The sequence below is a fragment of the Macrobrachium nipponense genome, chromosome 6, assembly GCF_015104395.2.
Source record: "Macrobrachium nipponense isolate FS-2020 chromosome 6, ASM1510439v2, whole genome shotgun sequence".
In the NCBI taxonomy this organism is placed as follows: Eukaryota; Metazoa; Arthropoda; class Malacostraca; order Decapoda; family Palaemonidae; genus Macrobrachium; species Macrobrachium nipponense.
Window position 1 is genome coordinate 20,809,299 of NC_061108.1, and position 10,910 is coordinate 20,820,208.

The window sequence follows — 10,910 nt, forward strand, 5'->3', positions numbered from 1 at the left end:
TGACAGTGGGAAGTGGGAAGTGACTCACATTCTGTGGAACTTTCAGCCAGACAGTACATCCCAGGCAAGACGAATGTAGTGGCAGACAATAAAGTCGTCAGGGTCAAGTGCTGGGGACAGTGTGGTCACTACACCTGAGGTAGCAGAAAGGTTGTTCCTTCTGTGGGGAAGGCAATTATCGATCTTTTTGCAACTCGGTACAACAAGAAACTGGAGGATTTTTGTTCGTCATTCCAGACCCATGAGCCACGGGAGAAGATGCTCTGCAACACCCTAGGGACATCTGGAAATATATGCCTTTCCTCAGTTTTGCCTGATTTATCAGGTGATCAACAGGGTAATGATCACTCAGAAACCCCATATGTCTGGACCCTAGTGGCTCCCTTGTGGTCCACACACGAGTGGTATGTCGAACTGCTAGCCCTGCTGAACAAGGCATCAGAGAGATTATCTCCTGATGCAACCTCCTTTGTCAACTGCACAGAGAAATTTCACCATTCTGTAGGGTCCTTCTCTCTCCATGACTGGAGACTAAACAGTATCTCCTTTCTGGCTATCTCTGGAAATCTTCTACCAGGTGAGGGGCGCCTCAGTGGCATGGTCAGTATGGTCTTGGCCTGCCACCTCAGTGGCCACGAGTTCGATTCTCTGGCATTCCACTGAGGGGTTAGAGATGTGTATTTCTGGCGATAGAAGTTCACTCGCGACGTGGTTTGAAAGTCACGTAAAGCCGTTAGTCCCGTTGCTGAATAACCACTGGTTCCATGCAACGTAAAAAACACCATACAAACAATTTTGTCCACTAGGTGAAATGGGCCATAAGCTTCAGGAACAACCTGTCATTTCAAAGGGGTATAGGAGGCTTGTACGTTGGTTTGTCAAACGACCTTCACCACCACCTACCTATGGGCAACATCCTTGAACACTTTTACTTGAGTCCAGTGGAGGCTGCTGAAGTTATGTAGCTCATCCCCCATGCCCTTAGTGGGACAGGTATCTTGCTCAAGATATTTTTGACCTAATTAATTTGGCTATGGAGGTCCATACATTAGAGATGAATACCTGTCCTCTGTTGGATGTTATATCACCCAAGAGAAAATATCTCACCCAACAGTTAAGGAGTGCCTAAGCAAAAGGTGTGCGCCACTTCTCCCAACATAATTATGTACTGACTGGGCATCATGTAAACTGTTTCAGTTGCTGTGAAGATTTATCTGCATGATGGAATTAGGGGTCACACATTGTTAACATAAAAGAGAGCAAAGTGCTGTTTCGTCCGAGGAAAAATGACTGTGTATCAGCTTTGTGTGTAAAAGCTAACTTAATTTTACTTATCTTCCAAATGGATTTTTGTGCCACTAACTAGTTGAGGGTGAATACTTTCCCAGAGAGGATCGTTTTGTTGGCACTAGATGTCATGGAGGATGGTGCATCCAGTCTTGCAAAATGGAACATCTTCCTATGATAAATGTACAATATTCATTTTTTTTTATTTTGAATCTTGAAGTAGACCCCATTACATAATTTTTTTCTGGAAAGTGCATTTTATCTGGCACTACATGTGGCATATGGTTAGTATATGCATCTTTATTTCTCATTAGGGAATGTACATGCTATGACAATAAATTAGGATGGTGAAAGGTGTACTTAAGGTACAAGTTTGAATTGTCTGATATTCAGGTGTATGGCGAGTCCCGTCCCCAGCAGTGCGCCGTAAGCCAAAAATCGTTGTAACCAAAAGCATCATAATTTTTAAGAATATAAAGTACAGCGCCGCAAATCCAGGTTATGGCGCTGTAAAGGGGGTAACTTGGAAAAAAATATTTCAAAAAAATTTTTTTGCAGGGCATTTATTTTGTCTGCTTTGCAGAGAACTAATAAAAAAATTGAGTGTGGGTTTTAAACTCCCATGAAAGTGCCACTTACTTGCCTTTAGGAGTCCTATGTAAAATTTAGGAAAAAAAACCTAGAAAAATGACATTTTTTTTTTTATTTGTATTTTTTATAGCTGACAAACCTCGAGTCTTAACATTAAGAATGGCAGTGCGAGGACTCTCTGTTTACAATGCAAATTCCTTTGACAGTGCACAAAGTTGTTAGTCGACTACTTAGCATGTATTTGTATAGAACATCTTACCATAGGGCATCCCCTTGGGTTACCTTATTTTCTTCTCCGTTCTGCCTGATCCATCATGTACTAAAATCTCAGGATGGCCCTTGTAGCTCCTTGTGGCCCCAAGCGGACTAGTTCCCAGTTTTTTTTTTTCTCTTCTCCCAGCAGTGCTGAGAGAGATTCTACCTTAGCACAACCATCTCCACCATCCTTGTGTGGAGAGTACCACCAATCAGTAGGATCGGGGGATTTATTTCTTCATGTCTGGAGTCTGTCCAGTATCTTTCAAGTGAGAGATCTTTCTTGCAGAGCAGAGATGCAGATGTATACAGCTACTTCAGAAGATAGATGTACAGCTACTTCAGAAGATCTTCGTCAACCGACTACAAGGGCAAATGAGCCATCTGTTGTGATTGGTGTCATGAAGGAATTTTTCTCCACTCAGAATTTCTGTTCAGTAGATAATGATCTGGATCTTTCTCAGAACAGAGGAAATTCTTTCTGTTTATGATGTCAAGAGCTTCAGGGCTACCTTATGATTTAGTTCATCTGCAAAGATGTGGAAATCACTTCAACCTGGGAAATCTCTGTGTGGTTCAAGAGCTTTCAGCAGTCTTGTTGACCTAGGGAACTCAAAAACCTCCTACATGGACCTTACTCTGGAAGCGAGCAGTCTCACTCGAGCTCCATTCGAGCCCATGTCAATTATTTTACATACAGGGAACTGACTTTGGAATAAATTTTCCTTCCATCCTTGGCTACCTAGGAAAGAGTTGGAGAGCTCCACGGTCAGGATTATGACAAACACAAGGGGTTGGGGTCAGTAGTTTTCGAATGTCCTGGAATTTGTGGGCAAGACCTGAATTCCCTCCGTTCACGATGACAAAATTTGCCTCCATTTCCATTCCTTCCGGTATGGAGTTTGTTATCAGCACCTTCTCAAGTTACTGCTTTGCCCCCCCCATCAGAGCACTGCATTGTTATCTAAAGCCTAGGTGTTGTAGACTTTTTGTTAACACGAGCCAGGCCAAAAAAGAGGTGTCTTAGAACTGAAGCACGAAGACCATTCCACAGTTTTCAATGAAGGGACAGTCACTGATACAACAAACAAAATGTGGGAGCACTCTTTTTTATAGCATTAACTGAGAAGCTCTGGGTGGCCTCCAGTCAAAATAGTAACTTGAGGATAAATTGAAGGGAAACTATACTATTTAACTTTGAGTTTTGAAAATACAGATATGCATGGCCCTCCTGCTTCCTAAGTATATCCGGAAGTAAAAAATGATTATAAAGTACATATTTTCCTGTATTCTATGCAATAAGGGTATTAATCATCAATGATATAATAGTTCTGCTACCTTTTAACCAATTTGAATTTAATGATAATCATAACAAAAAATCCGTAGCATAATTATTTTTACACAAATTCAATTATTACTCAATTTGAACAGACTGCATTCCTTATGTTGGTTCTACTCTCATAACAGAGGACGAGTTTTTATACAGCATCATCATACCCAATTCAAATTTGCTAGGTGTAGGAAGGAAGCCATGTTGAAATATATCTTCAGCAAAACACAAGCTCAAGAAGGTGGCTTACATGCATGAAAGGAAAAACATGTTCAGTTACTGTACTACTTATATATTCGCTGTAGCTGTACCAAATGCTTCAGGACAAAAGAAATGACTTCACCGATCCATTCAAAAAACAATTTTGGAAACTATCGAGGCAATTAACCAACATATCTGAAGAGAATATGAGAACTGGTTTCATTCAACATAATTGCTCATGGTGTGTACTTGGTTATCTCAGCAGGACTGAATACTGTACGTAGTTTCCTCATTCAAATTAATGTCCATCACATCGGAGCCTTTGGTGGATTTAATTAGGCAAGATCTTTGGGGACCAGTAGTTATGGACTTTCCATGGCCAAGGCCAATTGGAACCACTCCTTTAGTTGTAAGATAAAGTAGGGCAGCTAGAGTGAGAACAGCCACTTTTCATTTTATTTTCACAAAATCCTCCACTAAGCTGAGGAACTAGACCCAAGCAAGGGATGCTTACACATCCAACATTGCTTAAAGATGACTTTTGGGTAGCTGAAATGCAAAGGCAACCTCATTCTGTCCATTAGCTAATGCCTTGCATCTAGTTACACTCTACCTTAATGTTCAGCACACCTGTAAGAATATTTTCCCATCAACAATAGAATGCCCACCACCTTTTGACTCTTGAAACAAAATTAAATATGCACTTCTTTGTCTTATCTTAAGCAGATTATGACTACTATGTACAGAGATGTATCGCCAATATACTCTAGAACACATTCGAGAAAGGGAAACCAATCCATGAAATATACAGATAGCTCAAAAAACAAAAAACAATACAGGAGTAGGAACTTCAACTTTCTCGAATAATAAATTAATCAAAGTAAGGCCTTCCTTTAATATCATCTGTGTTTACTGCAGAACTCTCAGCCATACAAGCAGCCAGCAATTGATATATTAATAGAGGTGAGCAATCTCTTCCATAATTTTCAGTAATGCTACTGATGCTATAAAAAAAGTAGCATTTACTGATGCTATAAAAAAGTAGCAATCTTTAAATCAATTTGTCCTGGAAATCCAAATAAAAATCTGTCCACTCCAATCTGGATTATTAATAAGTTTTTTGGACTCTAGCACATGTAGGAATTGAAGGGAATGAAATTGCAGATTCTGCCACTAAATTAGCATGCACTATTACCCCCAACAATTTCACATGCCCCTGTATCAGACTGGATAGCATCTGTCAAATCTCTAATATATATCAAGATTGGCAACAGATTGGTCTTCAGTACTATTATCAAACAAGCTGAGAAATATAAAAATCTGGAGTATAACCACTGGTTTCAACACCCTTTGGTTTTGAGATCCAACAATGTCAGGAATTCTCGCTGAAGGCAAAGATTTCTCACTTAATAAAAAAAAATTACATGTTCCTAAGTGAAGTCGTTTTCTTTTTCTAATAAAGTCCTGGTTTTTTTCGCCTCGTGTTAATTCCTGGGAACCAGCCCAAGAAGAGCCTTTGTTTGGCTCAGTGATCTGGTTAAACTAATCTTTTATCCCATCCTACCTGTAAGAATATCTCTAGAGGACATCCATTTTACAGATATACCACCCAAGTCAGACCTGGCTATCTGAGAACTCTACTATAAGAAAACAAAGCTGCTGCTCCAGCTGGTAGCACGGACTTCAAAATGTCAAAAGGATGTAATGATAGTGTTCATGACCAAAATCTGTAATAAGAATAAGAGAGAAGACACTGTGAGAGAGAGAGAGAGAGAGAGAGAGAGAGAGAGAGAGAGAGAGAGAGAGAGAATCAACTCTATATCTTACCTCTTTTGTTGAAGATGCTGGACTGCAGCCTTGAGACATGTCTATTGCCACCGCCACCTTTCAAGTTTCTGCACGGCCTTGAGGCATCCATCTCTTAAGGCCCGTCCACACGTCCGAGCTTTGCTCGACGAACTTTCTTCGTTGTGACGTCAGAAGCGGAGAAAATGCGGCAAAGTTCTGACTTTTCCCGCTATTTCTCCGCTTCTGACGTCACATCGGACAAAGTTCGTCGACCAATGCTCGACCGTGTGGACGGGGCCTTACACACTGCCTTTTGGAGGTGTTGGGCTGCAACTGAGGAATAAATTTAATACATCTGAAGTATATATACATTATTTAACATTTCTGTTGTTGGAAATAAGCTGTGTAACTTGCTTCTGCACAAAAAAAAAAAAAAATTCCCCACAATTTCCACAATTGGCAAGCCATTTTGTTGTGAAGGACACATTGTAGATTTTCTATAGCATGCTTTTCAAGGCATTATTGCGTCCCCTCGATATGTGTTCTGTATTTTAAGTCACATTAGCAATTTCTTAGCTCTGTATTCTATATATACTAGCAATGGACTTGTCATGCATCAAACTATTAATAATGCTCCAAATGGTTTTTCTGTAGTTCTGTAGCAAACAGCTTCTAGTTCCAGCAAACTATCTGGCCCTGTACTTTTAATGGATTCCCCATGAAAGTGTTACTGTGCAAAGGAATATGACTTCTCAGTTCCTCCAAGATTTAAGTGTGGACAGAAACACTTTTCCTGTCATACAGAAGGTTCCCAAAGACCCGTTTGAGTTGGGTGAACTGAAGTAACTTTGAAAGCAGAAATAAATAAATATATTTGATAAAAAGGAATAAACTGAGTTGTGACTCATGAGAGCAGGCTCAACAATATAAGCTTTTGCCACAGTTTTGAACATCTGAAGTCTACATAATTTAGTCACGAGCTGAAATACAACTAAAGTACTAGAAAAATTTGGGGTATTAAACTTCATTAAAGAAAGAGAAGACTGATAAAATGAACTTATACCAAGTTACATATGGTACCTCATTAAAAAAAACAATCGCCTCAGTGGCGTGGTTGGTATGGTCTTTGCCTGTCACCTCGGTGGCCGCGAATTAAATTCTCGGCCATTCCATTGAGGAGTTAAGAGTGGTGTGTATTTCTGGTGAAAGAAGTTCTCTCGACGTGGCTCAGAAGTCACGTAAAGCCGTTGGTCCCGTTGCTGAGTAACCACTGGTTCCATGCAACGTAAAACACCATACAAACAAACAAACAAACAAACATTAAAGAAAAGAGAAGACTGTTAGAATGAAATGCATACCAAGTTCACATGTTCTGGAAATGTCTGGATGAAAATGATACGGAAAGCTTTTCAAAATCATTTACGATGAGCTAATTGAACAAAGGTGCTAAAGAATAATTTAAATTATGGAAACAGAAATTTAATAAAACGTAAGTTTTTCCAAACAAGGGGACTCTACTCAGAGTAAAAAGTACGAAAATATTTTCTACTTTTTACTATTGAATGACTTAAAGAACTTTTATAGAAGAAATACTTCATTTACAGATTTTCATACAATAAAAAGGGACAGACTGGGAGAGGGTGGGAGGGGGGGGGGTTGCAAAAAGCATAAAACTACGAATAATCATACTTTGATTTTTGTCTGGTTGGAATTCATTCCTCACCATTTGTAAAATGCAATAATTTGCGTTAATCTCCTTAAGAAGATTCTGCACCTTATGTCTACGTCTAGGAGATATGATCATTGTAAGTACAACAGAGTGGCATCATTTGCACAAGCAACCCAGCTTGTTTCTAAGCCCCACCACACATGAACATTTAACATAAATACTGTAGAAGTGAGCCAAGAACATGACCTTCAGGAACGTCAGGAATACATTTATTATTTATCATAGTATCCATCGACAACTACTCTATACAATCTATTTGTTACAAATTTAATCATAAAACTGAGAAATGCACCCCAAGTTCTGATTAATCAAAGTTTGAAAACAAGGGTCTAATGATTAATACACCCAAATGTGACGCTACAGTCAAGAACAAATACACAATTTTACGACCAGAATCTGGGTATTTCTGTGAAATGAAACTGCCACGCCTACAAAACATGAATAAAAGAATTTTTACAAGAATTTTTACCTGTCCACCAGAAATATTCAACAGTTAAGCAGGGAGTTAAAATTACAAATTAATTACATCATATCCTCCATTTGCAAACAACGTATTCCAAGTACATCAGCATTTTAATAAAAATAATTACAAAATTCCTTAAAAGCAAGGTAATTAATCAAATGCAGAATTAACAATGTCGACTACCTATATGAATATAAAAAAAAATTAATGTGGATAAAAAATGTATTGCAATGAATACAACTGTACACATCCATATGCTAAAAACATTTTTCCCAGTAAAACACACAATTCAATAAAATTATGTAATACCAACCATTAACGCCCCACCTATTAACTCTCCTCGCTAACAAGGAACGACGAAAACAATATCAGCTCCATGGCAACTCAAAAAGCATTGTTCTCACTGCTTCACGCACCTCTTCAACTCATTATGCAAGTAACTCTCATTCTCTTTACATGGACATGTCTTTAGCTGTGCCAACCTGCTGTTCAACATATTCGGGTTGTACTTCTGAGGATACTCTACTCCATTTTGCTATTTATTCATCATACAGGCAACTTCTTTTGCTATTTATTCATCATACAGGCAACTTCTATTGATAACAGATACCTGTCAGTTTATCATATCAAATTATCGAAATGGCTAACACTAACACACTGATCTGTTTATTAAGGCCATCGGGGGCAATTTTAATATAACGTACTCTGCATTCATTTTCTTAACGAAGTTTATTGTGCCGTGAACAGCAGCCTATAATTAGAGATAACTTACCGGAAAGAAGCTGAACTGACATTTAGTGTCTTCCAAAGTTAGGGGACTCACGTTAACAAAGTTTCTGAACTACTTTATAAAATTCAATAAGAACCAGAGTAAAGGACCATTTGTTACCCAACAATACAGCCAGATTACAATTCTATTTGGAATTAAAACTGCAATGAGTTTTACCAAAACATATGACAAGTCTTTGAAGGGAGATGGAAAAATCTGGGGCATAGTTTCTGCATACAATTAGTTACAATTATTTAATAAAATCTAAAAGCTTTAAAATAAAATAACGATTTCGATCGTTTGCAAGATTATCTGCCATTAGGTAAGTTTCCAAAAGTTACGAAGAAGACGAAGTTATTCATACCATGTACGTACTCCATCCTAACAAACATTCTTTTTAAAAATGTAGAGTTCATTACAAACATTCATTTACTTTAAGGCAAAATGGATAATAAATATATCCAATACTATACTTATTCAGTAACTCATGGCCAAACTGCAAAGGACAAATGATAAGGAAATTAGTTTGGGCAGTTTATCCTGCCATGCACTATCAATTCAAATATAAATAGTTTACTATGCAGGATAAAATTTGTCTTGGACAAAGGACGGCGCTACCCTTGACGCAAGAGTGTAAAACCTTTCTTACTTTCTAAATAGGGACACTCATCCCATGCGCAGAATATTCAGTTATCATCGAAACGCTATTTTGTTACACCAATTAAACAATATGCCTGTACACAAAGAAGTGCTATTAATCAGATCACTTACAATTACAGGGGTCTATGAAAAAAGGAAAAAATCTGTGCATTGTGAGTGACTGGGTTTATGGAAATGATCCCCGGAGCTTAATACGCTCAAGTATTCATCCATTTATTTCAAGTTAATTAGCTGGAGAGAGAGAGAGAGAGAGAGAGAGAGAGAGAGAGGAGAGAGATAGAGAGAAGAGAGAGAGGAGAGAGAGAGAGACGAGAGAGAGAGAGAGAGAGAGAGAGAGAGAGAGAGAGAGAGAGAGACTGCGTACTATAGCAATGCCTTGATATTTGAGTAAAGAATATTACGCTCTTTGGATGATTACGTTAAATGAAAAATATTTAACAACGATGATACCGATGAAAAAAGTTAATCTGTTATTGCCATTGAATGAATGCCGATATATTGCTGACATATCACATATAACCACAACCGTTTAAAGCACACCACTTTAGTTACACACGGGAAAGTTTGTAACCTGAAAACTCTTCACGATAAATTTCATATACTTATTGTAATGATAGCTAAACGAACATTAGTTAAGAATGGCGTAAATATAAGAGAGAGAGAAAGAAATGAGAGGGAACCATTAATAGACAAATGAATGAATAATATAGAAAAGAGACAGAGAAAGAGAGAGAGATAGTAACGATCAGGAAGTATCTTGGGTAGTATGTGGTCAAATCACGGGTGCCAGAATAATCTAAACACAACATTTAAAAACTGCCTTACCGCCTCACCTGTGACCTAACCTTTCAACTTTCGCCGAAACTTGAAGACTTCGGGGGACGCCAGTAGTCCACCCACAAAGGAGGGTCTAAGTCAATCACACCCAAGGGAAGTCGTTAGATAATCTTCAACCAACAACGACGGCTACAAGGCGGAACAGAAGCAATTGTCCTCCTACTGGTAGCCTGGACAATTTCCTTTGAAGAGCCTTAGGCATGCTTGAAGATAGAGAAGTAGATAGAGAATAGCCAAGAGTCTTAGCGGAGTGAGGTCGAGAGCCTCACCAATTGTGGGTTGTTAAGAAATTCAAGAAAGGCTCATACTTCGATGTAGTCATCCTACTTAACTTGTATATATACTGTATTGTTTTACGAGTGTGTTAATTAAGTAAGAAAACTGAACTGTGTCTTCCCTAAGCCTTCTGAGACTAACAACTGACAACAAACAAAGCAAGAAACGATAAAGCAACTAATAAAGATATATAAAACTAATCCAGATAAGAAGCAACAAAACGTTACTAAGATAACAATAATAAGCGTCTTTACATTGGTAACGGAAACAACAAACAATACATAATTAAATAAATAAGAAGTAAACATAATTCTGTCACAAGCTGACCAACAAATGCCACCAAAATATGCCCCCACCCACTCCCCCTCCACCTTCCACAGGCACATTAAGGCAGCAGAGCAGTATCAAATACAAAGCAAGATTCTGTCCAGCAAGGGTAACACTGTCAGGTAAAAGCCGTCGAAATCAATGTGGTTTTCCTAAAAGCAAACACACTGACCTTTCAAAATCCATGATGGAATAAAACCATTAGAAGTGAAGCTCATTCCACCGAGAAAAGTCGAACAGAGCAGTACATAACTTAAAATACTATACCTTTGATATTTCCCGTGCACAACTATGCATATTTCTTCAAGCACAATCCTAATTAAGCGCAAAAAATTTTTAGTGGCTTTGGACAAACTAAGGATTTCGCCAAAGAGACTTCAAACATTTTTTTATTATC